The sequence below is a fragment of the Oncorhynchus tshawytscha genome, linkage group LG31, assembly GCF_018296145.1.
Source record: "Oncorhynchus tshawytscha isolate Ot180627B linkage group LG31, Otsh_v2.0, whole genome shotgun sequence".
Taxonomy (NCBI): domain Eukaryota; kingdom Metazoa; phylum Chordata; class Actinopteri; order Salmoniformes; family Salmonidae; genus Oncorhynchus; species Oncorhynchus tshawytscha.
The window spans coordinates 33,155,748-33,172,060 of record NC_056459.1 but is presented as its reverse complement, the minus strand read 5'-3'; the positions used below and the strand labels follow the sequence as shown (position 1 = coordinate 33,172,060).

At 53.2% G+C, this 16,313-nt stretch overlaps 1 pseudogene; it reads right to left on the bottom strand.

Moving 5' to 3' along the window:
* Positions 1 to 1,244: 1,244 nt before the first annotated feature.
* LOC112238728 overlaps positions 1,245 to 16,313 on the bottom strand; it is a 20,069-nt pseudogene continuing 5,000 nt past the window's right edge.

Sequence of the window (16,313 nt, the reverse complement as noted above, 5' to 3'; positions counted from 1 at the left end):
ACAGACAGAGAGAACATGAAGCACTGAGAGAGAGAGAGAGAACATGAAGCACTGAGAGACAGAGAGAACATGAAGCACTGAGAGACAGAGAGAACATGAAGCACTGACAGAGAGAGAGAACATGAAGCACTGACAGAGAGAGAGAACATGAAGCACTGACAGAGAGAGAACATGAAGCACAGACAGAGAGAACATGAAGCACTGACAGAGAGAGAACATGAAGCACAGAGAGACAGAGAGAACATGAAGCACAGAGAGACAGAGAGAACATGAAGCACAGAGAGACAGAGAGAACATGAAGCACTGAGAGACAGAGAGAACATGAAGCACTGAGAGACAGAGAGAACATGAAGCACTGACAGAGAGAACATGAAGCACTGACAGACTGAGAGAACATGAAGCACTGACAGAGAGAGAACATGAAGCACTGACAGACAGAGAGAACATGAAGCACTGACAGACAGAGAGAACATGAAGCACTGAGAGACAGAGAGAACATGAAGCACTGACAGACAGAGAGAACATGAAGCACTGAGAGACAGAGAGAACATGAAGCACTGAGAGACAGAGAGAACATGAAGCACTGACAGACAGAGAGAACATGAAGCACTGAGAGACAGAGAGAACATGAAGCACTGAGAGAGAACATGAAGCACTGAGAGAGAGAACATGAAGCACTGACAGACAGAGAGAACATGAAGCACTGACAGAGAGAGAGAACATGAAGCACTGAGAGAGAGAACATGAAGCACTGAGAGACAGAGAGAACATGAAGCACTGAGAGAGAGAACATGAAGCACTGAGAGAGAGAACATGAAGCACTGAGAGACAGAGAGAACATGAAGCACTGAGAGACAGAGAGAACATGAAGCACTGAGAGAGAGAACATGAAGCACTGAGAGACAGAGAGAACATGAAGCACTGACAGAGAGAACATGAAGCACTGAGAGAGAGAACATGAAGCACTGAGAGACAGAGAGAACATGAAGCACTGAGAGACAGAGAGAACATGAAGCACTGACAGACAGAGAGAACATGAAGCACTGAGAGAGAACATGAAGCACTGACAGACAGAGAGAACATGAAGCACTGAGAGACAGAGAGAACATGAAGCACTGAGAGACAGAGAGAACATGAAGCACAGAGAGAGAACATGAAGCACTGAGAGAGAGAGAGAACATGAAGCACTGACAGAGAGAACATGAAGCACTGACAGACAGAGAGAACATGAAGCACTGACAGAGAGAACATGAAGCACTGACAGACAGAGAGAACATGAAGCACTGAGAGACAGAGAGAACATGAAGCACTGAGAGAGAACATGAAGCACTGACAGACAGAGAGAACAAGACGTTGGGTCTTTCCAGACATTTATACCAACTAACCAGTCAGTCCTCATCGGCCTCTCTCTCCCCTCAGTCCTCATGGGCTGTAGGGAATAGGGTGCCTTTCAGGATACAGCCAATCCGGTGTCCCTTTACGTCTCTCTTACCAGTTCAAATCAGAGTGGCTCAATCACAAAACATAAACATCTTCCCTCGTGTAGTTTTACCTCTCCAGCTGTTCCAAAAAAAAACAACCCACAAAGGCATCACCATGGGAACAAACAGAGAATAACAGAACGACAGGGCTGAGACTCCGACCGCAACTGGTTCCCAAAACACAACCAAAACACAACCAAAACACTTTGGAGAAGATCGTCCCAGACAGCACCGAGATCATTTCCAATCGCTTCCAAAGAGTTTGTGTCTTTGTATGTATGAGTGGATGTGACTATGTAAGCCGCATTTTGTAAATCTGTATTCTTGTAAGTGTGTGTGTGTGTGTGTGTGTGTGCGTTAGTGTGTATTAATGTGTGTGTCATTGTCACTTTTTGAGTGGCTGGTAGACAGAAGCGTTGGGATCCAGGGAAGAGGGACTATTGTCCATGAACTTGGAGGAGTAGTGTGGCGTAACCGGGCTGAGGCTGCTGCTGTCGTTGCTGTAGGAGATACTGGGCATCACCGCCATCACTTCAGCTATCTTCCGTTTCAACTCTGCTATCTCCTGGTCTCTCTGGTGGATCTGACCTGGGGGGGGAGAGAAAGAGAGGAGGGTTAGATGACAGTTGGAAATGTGTCTTCTTACTTTGTTGCCATTTTCTTCATGTTGCTCATTTACATCTCTGGGTCGAATAGCATCCTGTTTATGTGATGGTAGGTGAAACCCTGAGGTAAAATGTTACTGAACCTTGAGGAGCATCCTGTTTAGCATCCTGTTTATGTGATGGTAGGTGAAACCCTGAGGTAAAATGTTACTGAACCTTGAGGAGCATCCTGTTTATGTGATGGTAGGTGAAACCCTGAGGTAAAATGTTACTGAACCTTGAGGAGCATCCTGTTTATGTAATGGTAGGTGAAACCCTGAGGTAAAATGTTACTGAACCTTGAGGAGCATCCTGTTTATGTGATGGTAGGTGAAACCCTGAGGTAAAATGTTACTGAATCTTGAGGAATCCCCAGCCGTCAGAGTTTGATCCTAGAGTCTATGAACACAATGACTGAGCTAGAAGTCGGTCGCTGTCGTACCGCGGTAGTGGGTCAGGGAAGGGAACTGTACCTTGTGCGATCTCCAGCTGTCTCTTGGCGTCCCCAGGGCAGAGAAGAGGTCTAGTTTGATCCTGGTCTCAGCAGACAGGCTGTTCTCCAGGTGTTGGGTTTTATCCTGCATGGCCGACAGCGCAGACATCAACACCTCCATGTCCTTCTCATTCTCCTTGTACTTACGCAGCTCCTAGAGAGAGGAGGAGGAGGGAGGAGAGAGAAGAAGGAGGAGAGAGAAGAGGGGCGAGAGAGAGACAGGAGGGGGGAGAGAGAGGAGGGAGGAGAGAGGAGGGGCGAGGGAGAGAGAGAAGAGGGAGGGAGAGAGAAGAGGGGGAGAGATAGAAGGAGGGGGGAGAGAGAGGAGGGAGGAGAGAGGAGGGGCGAGGGAGAGGAGGGAGGAGAGAGAGAGGGAGGGAGGAGAGACAGGAGGGGCGGGGAGAGAGAGGAGGGGGAGAGAGTGGAGGGGAGGGAGGAGAGACAGGAGGGGGAGAGAGAGAGAGGAGGGGAGAGAGAGAAGAGGGAGGATAGAGAGAAGAGGGAGGAGAGAGGAGGGGGAGAGAGGAGGAGGAGAGAGAGGAGGGAGGAGTGTGAGGAGGGGGGAGAGAGAGAGGAGGGAGGAGAGAGAGGAGGGAGGAGAGACAGGAGAGGGGAGAGAGAGAGGAGGGAGGAGAGAGGAGGGAGGAGAGACAGGAGGGAGAGAATAGAGATTAGACAGCCATACCTCATCATGAGCGTCTGAAAACACAAAACTAACTCCTCATAAGGTGTCCAATGTGGCTCAGCTGGTAGAACACGTTGCTGCATGCCAGGGTTGTGGGTTGATTCCCACGGGAGGGGGTCCAGTATGAAAATGTATAAACATTTATGCACTCACTACTGTAAGTGGATCTGGAACAGAGAGTAAATGAAGGAATAAGAGAAACAAGTTTTCAGCCACAATCTAGTTTCAGCCATGTCCCAGTAAGGAATCAGAGGCACCCTGCTTGGGTTCTCCTGATACATCACTTACGAGACAGTGATCTCACAGAAAGGATCCAGGAAGTTAACAGACAGGATGCAGGAAGTTAAAAGAAAGGATCCAGGAAGTTCACAGAAAGGATCCAGGAAGTTCACAGAAAGGATCCAGGAAGTTCACAGAAAGGATCCAGGAAGTTCACAGAAAGAATGCAGGAAGTATCTAAAGTAATGTAAACTCACCTGGCATTTCCCCTCCAGCTCTCTAATGTGCTCTTCTTTGAGTTTCATGTCGATGCTGAGTTTCTTACACTCAGTCTCCAACTCTCTGATCCGCCCACGCAGGGAGTCAGTACACTCACCCCTGACAGAGAGAAGAGAGAGTCAGTACACTCACCCCTGACAGAGAGAAGAGAGAGTCAGTACACTCACCCCGACAGAGAGAAGAGAGAGTCAGTACACTCACCCCGACAGAGAGAAGAGAGAGTCAGTACACTCACCCCGACAGAGAGAAGAGAGAGTCAGTACACTCACCCCTGACAGAGAGAAGAGAGAGTCAGTACACTCACCCCGACAGAGAGAAGAGACAGTCAGTACACTCACCCCGACAGAGAGAAGAGAGAGTCAGTACACTCACCCCTGACAGAGAGAAGAGAGAGTCAGTACACTCACCCCTGACAGAGAGAAGAGAGAGTCAGTACACTCACCCCGACAGAGAAGAGAGTCAGTACACTCACCCCGACAGAGAGAAGAGAGAGTCAGTACACTCACCCCTGACAGAGAGAAGAGAGAGTCAGTACACTCACCCCTGACAGAGAGGAGAGAGTCAGTACACTCACCCCTGACAGAGAGAAGAGAGAGTCAGTACACTCACCCCTGACAGAGAGAAGAGAGAGTCAGTACACTCACCCCCGACAGAGAGAAGAGAGAGTCAGTACACTCACCCCGACAGAGAGAAGAGAGAGTCAGTACACTCACCCCCGACAGAGAGAAGAGAGAGTCAGTACACTCACCCCGACAGAGAGAAGAGAGAGTCAGTACACTCACCCCGACAGAGAGAAAAGAGAGTCAGTACACTCACCCCTGACAGAGAGAAGAGAGAGTCAGTACACTCACCCCTGACAGAGAGAAGAGAGAGTCAGTACACTCACCCCTGACAGAGAGAAGAGAGAGTCAGTACACTCACTCCCGACAGAGAGAAAAGAGAGTCAGTACACTCACCCCGACAGAGAGAAGAGAGTCAGTACACTACCCCTGACAGAGAGAAGAGAGTCAGTACACTCACTCCCGACAGAGAGAAAAGAGAGTCAGTACACTCACCCCGACAGAGAGAAAAGAGAGTCAGTACACTCACCCCTGACAGAGAGAAGAGAGAGTCAGTACACTCACCCCGACAGAGAGAAAAGAGAGTCAGTACACTCACCCCGACAGAGAGAAAAGAGAGTCAGTACACTCACCCCTGACAGAGAGAAGAGAGAGTCAGTACACTCACCCCGACAGAGAGAAAAGAGAGTCAGTACACTCACCCCGACAGAGAGAAAAGAGAGTCAGTACACTCACCCCGACAGAGAGAAAAGAGAGTCAGTACACTCACCCCTGACAGAGAGAAGAGAGAGTCAGTACACTCACCCCTGACAGAGAGAAGAGAGAGTCAGTACACTCACCCCTGACAGAGAGAAGAGAGAGTCAGTACACTCACTCCCGACAGAGAGAAAAGAGAGTCAGTACACTCACCCCTCACCCCTACAGAAAACAGGGGATAGAGAGGGAGGAGGGAGGGGATAGAGAGAGGAGGGAGGGGATAGAGAGGGAGGAGGGAGGGGATAGAGAGAGAGGAGGGAGGGGATAGAGAGGGAGGAGGGAGGGGATAGAGAGGGAGGAGGGAGGGGATAGACAGAGAGGATGGAGGGGATAGAGAGAGAGGAGGGAGGGGATAGAGAGAGGAGGGAGGGGATAGAGAGGGAGGAGGGAGGGGATAGAGAGGGAGGAGGGGGGGATAGAGAGGGATGAGGGAGGGGATAGAGAGAGGAGTGAGGGGGTAGATAGAGAGGAGGAGGGGGTAGATAGAGAGGAGTGAGGGGGTAGATAGAGAGGAGTGAGGGGATAGAGAGAGAGGAGGGAGGGGATAGAGAGAGAGGAGGGAGGGGATAGAGAGAGAGGAGGGAGGGGATAGAGAGAGAGGAGGGAGGGAGAGAGAGGAGGAGGGGATAGAGAGAGAGGAGGGAGGGGATAGAGAGAGGAGGGAGGGGATAGAGAGAGGAGGGAGGGATAGAGAGAGGAGGGAGGGGATAGAGAGAGGAGGAGGGGATAGAGAGTGAGGAGGGGGGATAGAGAGGGAGGAGGAGGGGTAGATAGAGAGGAGGGAGGGGGTAGATAGAGAGGAGGGAGGGGATAGAGAGAGAGGAGGGAGGGAGGGGAGAGAGGAGGGGGATAGAGAGGAGGGAGGGGATAGAGAGAGAGGAGGGAGGGGATAGAGAGAGAGGAGGGAGGGGATAGAGAGAGGAGGGAGGGATAGAGAGAGGAGGGAGGGGATAGAGAGAGGAGGGAGGGGATAGAGAGTGAGGAGGGAGGGATAGAGAGAGGAGGGGAGGGGATAGAGGAGGGAGGGGATAGAGAGAGAGGAGGGAGGGGATAGAGAGAGAGGAGGGAGGGGATAGAGAGAGGGGATAGAGAGGGAGGAGGGATAGAGAGAGAGGAGGGGGATAGAGAGAGAGGAGGGAGGGGATAGAGAGAGGAGGGAGGGAGGATAGAGAGTGAGGAGGAGAGGATAGAGAGGAGGAGGGAGGGGATAGAGAGGAGGAGAGAGAGGGAGATAGAGAGGAGGGAGGGGGGCAGAGAGAGAGGAGGGAGGGGATAGAGAGAGATGGAGGGAGGGGAGGAGAGAGAGAGGAGGAGAGAGAGGAGAGGGGATAGAGAGAGGAGGGAGGGGGTAGAGAGAGGAGGGAGGGATAGAGAGAGAGGAAGGGAGGGAGAGAGAGAGAGAGAGGAGGGGATAGAGAGAGGAGGGAGGGGATAGAGAGAGAGGAGGGAGGGGATAGAGAGAGGGAGGGAGGATAGAGAGAGAGGAGGGAGGGGATAGAGAGGAGGAGGGAGGGATAGAGAGAGAGGAGGGAGGGAGAGAGAGAGGAGAGAGAGAGGAGGGAGGGATAGAGAGGAGGAGGGAGGGGATAGAGAGAGAGGAGGGAGGGATAGAGAGAGGAGGGAGGGGGATAGAGAGAGAGGAGGAGGGATAGAGAGAGAGGAGGGAGGGATAGAGAGAGGAGGGAGGGATATATGAGAGAGAGAGGGGGAGGGGATAGAGAGAGAGGAGGGAGGGAGAGAGAGGGAGGGAGGGATAGAGAGAGGAGGGAGAGGGATAGAGAGAGAGGAGGAGGGGATAGAGAGAGAGGAGGAGAGAGGAGGGAGGAGGAGGATAGAGAGAGGAGGAGGGATAGAGAGGAGAGGGAGGGGATAGAGAGAGGAGGGAGGAGGATAGAGAGAGAGGAGGGAGGGATAGAGAGAGAGGAGGGAGGGGATAGAGAGAGAGAGGGAGGGGGATAGAGAGAGGAGGAGGGGATAGAGAGAGAGGAGGGAGGGGATAGAGAGAGAGGAGGGAGGGATAGAGGAGGAGGGAGGGGAGAGAGAGGAGGAGGGATAGAGAGAGGAGGGAGGGTAGATAGAGAGGAGGGAGGGGATAGAGAGGAGAGGAGGGAGGGATAGAGAGAGAGGAGGGAGGGGATAGAGAGAGAGGAGGGAGGGATAGAGAGAGAGGAGGGAGGGGATAGAGAGGGAGGAGGGAGGGGATAGAGAGAGGAGGGAGGGATAGAGAGAGAGGAGGGAGGGGAGAGAGAGAGAGGAGGGAGGACAGAGAGAGATTTAGGAGATAGAGAGGGAGGAGGATAGAGAGAGAGGAGGGAGGGATAGAGGAGGAGGGAGGGGATAGAGAGAGAGGAGGGAGGGGATAGAGAGAGGAGGGAGGGGATAGAGATGAGGAGGGAGGGGATAGAGAGAGGAGGGAGGGGATAGAGAGAGAGGAGGAGGAGGGATAGAGAGAGAGGAGGGAGGGATAGATAGAGAGAGGGAGGGATAGAGAGAGAGGAGGGAGGGGATAGAGAGAGAGGAGGGAGGGGATAGAGAGAGAGGAGGAGGGGATAGAGAGAGGAGGGGGGATAGAGAGAGAGAGAGGGGGAGGGATAGAGAGAGGAGGGAGGGGATAGAGAGAGAGGAGGGAGGGATAGAGAGAGGAGGGAGGGAGGTAGAGAGAGAGGAGGGAGGGGTAGATAGAGAGGAGGGAGGGGATAGATAGAGAGGAGGGAGGGATAGAGAGGAGGAGGGATAGAGAGAGAGGAGGGAGGGGATAGAGAGGAGGAGGGAGGGATAGAGAGAGAGGAGGGAGGGGGTAGAGAGAGAGGAGGGAGGGGGATAGATAGAGAGAGGGAGGAGGAGGGAGACAGAGAGAGGAGGAGGATAGAGAGAGAGGAGGGAGGGAGAGAGGAGGAGGAGAGGGAGATAGAGAGAGAGGAGGGAGGGATAGAGAGAGAGGAGGAGGGGATAGAGAGAGAGGAGGAGGGAGGGGATAGAGAGAGAGGAGGAGGGATAGAGAGGAGGAGGGAGGGAGATAGAGAGAGGAGGGGAGGGATAGATAGAGAGGAGGGAGGGATAGAGATAGAGAGGAGGGGGGGATAGAGAGAGAGGAGGGAGGGGAGAGAGAGGAGGGAGGGGGATAGAGAGAGAGGAGGGAGGATAGAGAGGAGGAGGGAGGGGAGAGAGAGAGGAGGAGGGGATAGAGAGAGAGAGGAGGGATAGAGAGGGAGAGAGAGAGGAGGAGAGGGGGATAGAGAGAGAGGAGGAGGGATAGAGAGAGAGGAGGAGGGATAGAGAGAGAGGAGGGAGGGGGGAGAGAGAGGGAGGGGAGGGGAGAGGAGGATAGAGAGAGAGGAGGGAGGAGGAGAGAGAGAGGAGGGAGGGGATAGAGAGAGGAGGGATAGAGAGAGGAGAGGAGGGGATAGAGAGAGAGGAGGGAGGGGAGAGAGAGAGAGAGGGAGGGATAGAGAGAGGAGGAGGGAGGAGGGAGGGAGGAGAGAGAGGAGGGAGGGATAGGAGGGGAGAGAGAGAGAGGGGGGGATAGATAGAGAGGAGGAGGGAGGAGAGAGAGAGGAGGGAGGATAGAGAGAGAGAGGGGAGGGAGAGGGAGGAGAGAGAGGAGGGAGGGGATAGAGAGAGAGGAGATAGAGAGAGAGGAGGGATAGAGAGAGGAGGGGAGAGAGAGAGAGGGGATAGAGGAGGAGATAGAGAGGAGGAGGGAGGGGAGAGAGAGAGGAGGGAGGGGATAGAGAGAGGAGGGAGGGGATAGAGAGAGAGGAGGGAGGGAGAGAGAGGGAGGGAGGGGATAGAGAGAGGAGGGGGAGAGAGAGGAGGAGAGAGAGAGGAGGGAGGGGAGAGAGAGAGGAGGGAGGGGATAGAGAGAGAGGAGGGAGGGGAGAGAGAGAGGAGGGAGGGGGAGAGAGAGGAGGGAGGGGTAGAGAGAGAGGAGGGGGAGAGAGAGAGAGGAGGAGGGATAGAGAGAGAGGAGGGAGGGGAGAGAGAGAGGAGGGAGGAGAGAGAGAGAGGAGGGGGGGAGAGAGAGAGAGAGGAGGGAGGGGATAGAGAGAGAGGAGGGAGGGATAGACAGAGAGGAGGGAGGGGGAGAGAGAGAGGAGGAGGGAGAGAGAGAGGGAGAGATAGAGAGAGAGGGGAGGGGGATAGAGAGAGAGGAGGGGAGGGATAGAGAGAGGAGGAGGGAGGGATAGATAGAGAGAGAGGAGGGGGAGACAGAGAGAGGAGGGAGGGGATAGAGAGAGAGGAGGGGAGGGATAGATAGAGAGAGGAGGGAGGGATAGAAAGAGAGAGGAGGGAGGGGATAGAGAGAGAGGAGGGAGGGGATAGAGAGAGAGAGGAGGGGAGGGAGAGAGAGAGAGGGAGGGGATAGAGAGGGAGGATAGGGGATAGAGAGTGAGGAGGGAGGGAGAGAGAGAGGGAGGGGAGAGGAGAGAGAGAGAGAGAGAGAGGAGGGAGGGATAGAGAGAGAGGAGGGAGGGGGAGAGAGAGAGGAGGGAGGGGATAGAGAGAGAGGAGGGATAGGGATAGAGAGAGGAGGGAGGGATAGAGAGAGAGGAGGGAGGGGATAGAGAGAGGAGGGAGGGGATAGAGAGAGAGAGGAGGGGATAGAGAGAGGAGAGAGGAGGAGGAGAGAGTGAGGAGGGAGGGGATAGAGAGAGAGGAGGGAGGGGATAGAGAGATGAGGAGGAGGGGATAGAGAGAGGAGGGAGGGGAGAGAGAGAGGAGGGAGAGAGGAGGGAGAGAGATGAGAGAGGAGGGATAGAGAGAGGAGGGAGGGGATAGAGAGAGAGAGGGGGAGAGAGGGGAGGAGGAGAGAGGGAGAGAGGGAGAGAGAGAGAGGAGGGAGGGGATAGAGAGGAGGAGGGAGGGATAGAGAGAGGAGGGAGGGGATAGAGAGAGGAGGGAGGGGATAGAGAGAAAGAGGAGGGAGGGATAGAGAGAGGAGGAGGGAGAGAGGAGGGAGGGGATAGAGAGAGGAGGGAGGGGAGAGAGAGAGAGGGAGGGAGGGGATAGAGAGTGAGGAGGGAGGGGATAGAGAGAGGAGGGAGGGATAGAGAGAGGAGGAGGGGATAGAGAGGAGGAGGAGAGGAGGAGGGGATAGAGAGAGAGAGGAGGAGGGGATAGAGAGGAGGAGGGGGTAGAGAGAGAGGAGGAGAGGGATAGAGAGGAGGAGGAGAGGAGGGGAGGGGATAGAGAGAGGAGGGAGGGGGATAGAGAGAGGAGGGAGGGGTAGAGAGAGAGGAGGGAGGGGAGATAGGAGAGAGAGGGGAGAGGGGGAGGAGGAGGGAGGGAGAGAGAGGAGGAGGGAGGGGATAGAGAGAGAGGAGGGAGGGGAGAGAGAGGAGAGGAGGGGGTAGAGAGAGAGGAGGGAGGGATAGAGAGAGAGGAGGGAGAGGAGACAGAGAGAGGAGGGAGGGATAGACAGAGAGGATGGAGTGGATAGAGAGAGAGGAGGAGAGAGAGATAGAGAGATAGGAGAGGAGGGGGATAGAGAGAGAGGAGGGAGGGGATAGAGAGAGAGGAGGGAGGGATAGAGAGAGAGGAGGGAGGGGATAGAGAGAGAGGAGGGAGGGATAGATAGAGAGAGGAGGGAGGGGGTAGAGAGAGAGGAGGGAGGGGATAGAGAGAGAGGAGGGAGGGGATAGAGAGAGAGAGAGGGGATAGAGAGAGGAGGGAGGGAGAGAGGAGAGGAGGGGGATAGAGAGAGAGGAGGGAGGGGATAGAGAGAGGAGGGGGAGAGAGATAGATAGAGAGAGTGAGGGAGGGAGGGGATAGAGAGGAGGGGAGGAGGGATAGAGAGGAGGAGGGAGGGGATAGAGAGGGAGGAGGGAGGGATAGAGAGAGAGGAGGGAGGGGATAGAGAGAGAGGAGGGAGGGATAGAGAGAGGGAGGGAGGGGGGAGAGAGAGAGGAGGAGAGAGGAGGATAGAGAGAGGAGGGAGGAGGATAGAGAGAGGAGGGAGGGGATAGAGAGAGAGAGGGAGGGGATAGATAGAGAGGAGGGAGGGGAGAGAGAGAGGAGGGAGGGGATAGAGAGAGGAGGGAGGGATAGAGAGAGAGGAGGGAGGGGGGATAGAGAGAGGAGGGAGGGGATAGAGAGAGAGGAGGGAGGGGATAGAGAGAGAGGAGGGAGGGTAGATAGAGAGGAGGGAGAGGGGATAGAGAGGAGGGAGGGGATAGAGAGAGAGGAGGGAGGGGATAGAGAGAGGAGGGGAGGGGATAGAGGAGGGAGGAGGGAGAGGATAGAGAGAGAGGAGGGAGAGGATAGAGAGAGAGGAGGGAGAGGATAGAGAGAGAGGAGGGAGGGATAGATGAGAGGAGGGAGGGGATAGATAGAGAGGAGGGAGGGATAGAGAGAGAGAGAGGAGGGAGGGATAGACAGAGAGGAGGAGGGGATAGAGAGAGGAGGAGGGGATAGAGAGAGAGGAGGGAGGGGATAGACAGAGAGGAGGGAGGGGATAGACAGAGAGGAGGGGGGATAGACAGAGAGGAGGGAGAGGATAGAGAGAGAGGGAGGAGGATAGAGAGAGAGGAGGGAGGGGATAGACAGAGAGGAGGGAGGGGATAGACAGAGAGGAGGGAGGGGATAGACAGAGAGGAGGGAGGGGATAGAGAGAGAGGAGGGGAGGATAGAGAGAGAGGAGGGAGGGAATAGAGAGAGAGGAGGAGGGGATAGACAGAGAGGAGGGAGGGGATAGAGAGAGAGGAGGGAGAGGATAGAGAGAGAGGAGGGAGAGGATAGAGAGAGAGGAGGGAGAGGATAGAGAGAGAGGAGGGAGAGGATAGAGAGAGAGGAGGAGGGGATAGAGAGAGAGGAGGAGAGGATAGAGAGAGAGGAGGGAGAGGATAGAGAGAGAGGAGGGAGAGGATAGAGAGAGAGGAGGGAGGGATAGACAGAGAGGAGGGAGGGGATAGACAGAGAGGAGGGAGGGGATAGAGAGAGAGGAGGGAGGGGATAGACAGAGAGCGGGGGAGGGAATAGAGAGAGGAGGGAGGGGATAGATAGGAGGGGGGAGAGAGAGGAAAACAGATATCAGGATACCTGGAGGCTACGGCTAGAGCTACAGCCCGGGCTGCGGTGGCTTCCTCCACCTTCTTCCTCTTCCCTCCGTCAGCCAGCTGCTCTCCGCCAGCGCCCGGGCCTCCTGCTCTGCCTTCAGCCTCTTCTCTAGCTGGGAGATGGTCTGCTTGTCCTTCTGCTTGGCCTGACAGCACTGTAGAGCCTACACACACACACACACACACACACACAGTTTCTAAGAATCTGAATGTTCCCTGATCTGCAGGTCACAAAACACCTGTTATGTGATCAAGATGAGTGATATTACGCTCCTTTACACAGAGCTGATCAGGCCGATCCTTTACACAGCGCCTGATCAGGCCGATCCTTTACAGCAGCGCTGATCAGGCCGATCCTTTACACAGAGCTGATCAGGCCGATCCTTTACACAGAGCTGATCAGGCCGATCCTTTACACAGAGCTGATCAGGCCGATCCTTTACACAGCGCTGATCAGGCCGATCCTTTACACAGAGCTGATCAGGCCGATCCTTTACACAGAGCTGATAGTCTGAAAACATGGGCTTTGTTCCAGGCCTCGAGTGTGTGTGTCTGTGTTCCTACTTGTTCTGCAGCATCTCGTTGTCTTGTCGCAGCTGGCCCAGCTCTGAGCGCAGACTCCTGTCCTGGCTGGTCAGGAGGAGAGGTGAGAACGTAAATCTGACTCCAACTGACGGCTCGCCTGCAGGTCCGCCTTCAGCCGTTTCACATCCTGCTCCAACCTAGAGAGAGGAGAGGAGAGGAGAGGAGAGGAGAGGAGAGGGAGAGGAGAGGAGAGGAGAGGAGAGGAGAGGAGAGGAGAGGAGAGGAGAGAGAGAGAGACAGAGACAGAGACAGAGACAGAGACAGAGACAGAGACAGAGACAGAGAGAGGAGAGACAAAGACAGAGTGAGACAGAGAGAGAGGAGAGAGACAGAGACAGAGAGAGATTAGGGAGAGAGAGACAGAGACAGAGATTATTATTAGGAGAGAGAGACAGAGACAGAGAGAGATTAGGAGAGAGAGAGAGAGAGAGAGACAGAGAGAGAGGAGAGAGACAGAGACAGAGAGAGAGAGGAGAGAGGAGAGAGAGAGAGAGAGAGAGACAGAGAGAGAGGAGAGAGACAGAGACAGAGACAGAGACAGAGACAGAGAGAGAGAGAGAGAGAGAGAGAGACAGAGAGAGAGGGAGAGACAGAGACAGAGAGAGAGAGGAGAGAGACAGAGACAGAGAGAGAGAGAGAGAGAGAGAGAGAGAGACAGAGAGAGAGACAGAGAGAGACAGAGAGAGACAGAGGAGAGAGAGAGAGGAGAGACAGAGAGAGAGAGAGAGAGAGAGAGAGAGAGAGAGACAGAGAGAGAGAGGAGAGAGAGGAGAGGAGAGGAGAGGAGAGGGAGGGAGAGGAGAGGAGAGGAGAGGAGAGAGGAGAGGAGAGGAGAGGAGAGGAGAGGAGGAGAGGGAGAGAGAGGAGAGGAGAGAGGAGAGGAGAGGAGAGGAGAGGAGAGAGACAGAGACAGAGAGAGACAGAGAGAGGAGAGGGAGACAGAGACCGAGAGAGAAAGGAGGGAGAACAAAGAGCTATGCATCAGGACGACTACAGTTTCCTGCCAGATCTCATAACATATGAATAGGTGTTTATCATGACAGCACATCGTATGAAATCTGCCGACTGCACAGTTGATGACATGGTAAACACCCAAACACCACCAAGGTGAAACCTGGCTCTTTTCCTGGTGTATTCCTAGGTACATCTTGGTGTAGGTCTGCATGTGTGCGTTGGCTATGGTTGTGTGTGTGTGTGTGTTAGTGTGTGTGTGTGTGTTAGTGTGTGTGTGTGTCTTACCGCACGAGAACGTCCGGCTTTCCCAGTTGATTGTTGGGAATGCAGTTCTCCACGGGATCCTTCTGATTGGCTGCTCCTTTCCCCGCCGACTTCTGCTTCTTCTCGTTCCTATTGGACGAGCCAGACGACGGCACGCTCCCATTGGTGGAGCTGTGATTCCGAGGTGAGGAGTTGGTGGCCCCACCACCTCCACTGGCGTTTTTGTAGTTCTTCCCTCCTCCTCCTCCTCCTCCTCCTGTTCCCCCACCTCCCTCTTGGGAGTGTGTGTGCTCTCTCCTCCTCCGAGGTCGTTATTCAGTCTCTTCCCCCATGTTCTCCATATACTCTGTCTCCTGTAATGTAGAGTCCAGTGTGTGGAGGTTGTTGTTGTTGTTGTTGATTCCTATTGTGTGTTGTTGTTTGCCCTCCCGTTCCTTGCTGTTGCCGTCTCTCCCTTTCTCCCGGTACTCCAGTTCCGGTAAGGGGACAGAAGAGTTAACGGGGCTCTTCTTGCCGGGAGTAGCCCCGTTTTGGGAGACCGGAGGTGCTAGGTCCACCTCTGATGACACGCCTTTAGCCATGGCCGCTAGAAAGAAGAGGCGAGGGAGAGGTCAGATGACATAGCAGACTGGAAGGTGGTGCGTTTCCAGGATAGGGGATAGGGGAAGGGTGTGGGAGAGCGCTCTGAGGGGAAATAGAGGCTGTTGTAGAAACTTGTGTGTGTGTGTGTGTGTATATATATGTGTGTGTGTGTGTGTGTGTCCAGACATTAAAACGGAATTCAACAATATAAAATAAAATAAAAGATTTATTGAACTTACTATGACATAAAGTATCTGTATTGGAGGTAAAGGGAGATACCTAGTCAGTTGTACAACTGAATTCATCTTCCACATTTAACCCCTCTGAATCAAAGCTTATGAATTTATTTGAAAATGCATAAAAATTTTCCCAAGTGAATCACAAGACTTTAACTTAAATGCATCATGGATTCATATTTTCCTGTAACTTTCTGAATTAATTAATTAACAATGCAAGTAAAGTTAAGAACAAATTCTTATTTTACAATGACGGCCGAGGAACAGTGGTTTAACTGCCTGTTCAGGGGCAGAACGACAGATTTGTACCTTGTCAGCTCGGGGATTTGAACATGAAACCTTTCGGATACTAGTCCAACGCTCTAACCACTAGGCTACCCTGTCGCCCCAGGGTAGCCGGCACAGGAATGAGTGTGTCCAATTGGTGTAGCCGTTAGCGATGATGCTAACGATAACCATCGTCCAGTAGAGCTGGGAAGGCTTTCCCAGAATGTTAACTACAAAGTAGCCTACCTAGCAGAATTATATCATGATTAATTTGCATCAATCCAGTGGCCATTTTGTTTTGCAAACTCTGCAATCACATGAGCGCAACAGAAACATCGCCAAACCAAACAACGGATCGCTTGCTGGTTCACACTTGCATTAAAAGGGCAACTACTCCCAAAATTTGTAGGATTTTTCACAGACCTCTCCTAATGTGGTTTAAGCTGTGTTGTGAACTTGGAACGTCCAATTTCTATTTTTTTTTTTTTTACTATTATTTTAATTTTTTTTAAGTGTGTGGGGGGGCAGGCAAAAACATAAACAGGAGAAAACTGAATCTAGGGCAGAAATATACAGAATCAGGCAACAACAATAAAAAGACTGAGGACCTCACCCTCCTCTGCCTCTCTCTCCTGTCTCTGTAGCATCTGTTGCTCTGGGGGCAGAGCCTGCTGTAGGAGCTGCATGTAGAACTCATTCTCCTTCTGCACCTCCTTCTGTTTCCTCAGTCTCATCCTGTAGCTGACGTAGCTCTTAAAGCCAAAGCCCAGAGTCACCACGGGGTAGCCAATACTAACAGAGGAGGAGGAGGGGGGGAACAAATAAACCATTGTTATGGTTACCGGTCATTTCTACTTCCTGTGCAGCATAGAAGATGAAAAGTTAGACTTTTTTGAAGAGTCTACAAGTGTCTTTAACAAATGGCAATGTTTGACTCATTATTTAAAAGAACATTGCCTGAGCAAATACAATGTGCTTGGTGTTATGCATTGAAAAGGCCCACAATGCAATGCAATAGGCCAGGTAGGGTTAGAACAACAGCTGACAGGTTACCAGTGAGCTGCGAAGGGGCGACACAGGTCCACGTGGAAGTTCTTCAGGTCCTTAAAGCGGATGGCAGCTTCCATGTAAACAAACAGTATCCATAGCGATACGGTGGGTAGGCACACTCCTCTCTCTGTGCAGGGGGGGACGACAGTGTGAGAGTTAAACGCCAGAGTTCACAGACCAATTATCTTATTTTTTTTGCCCAA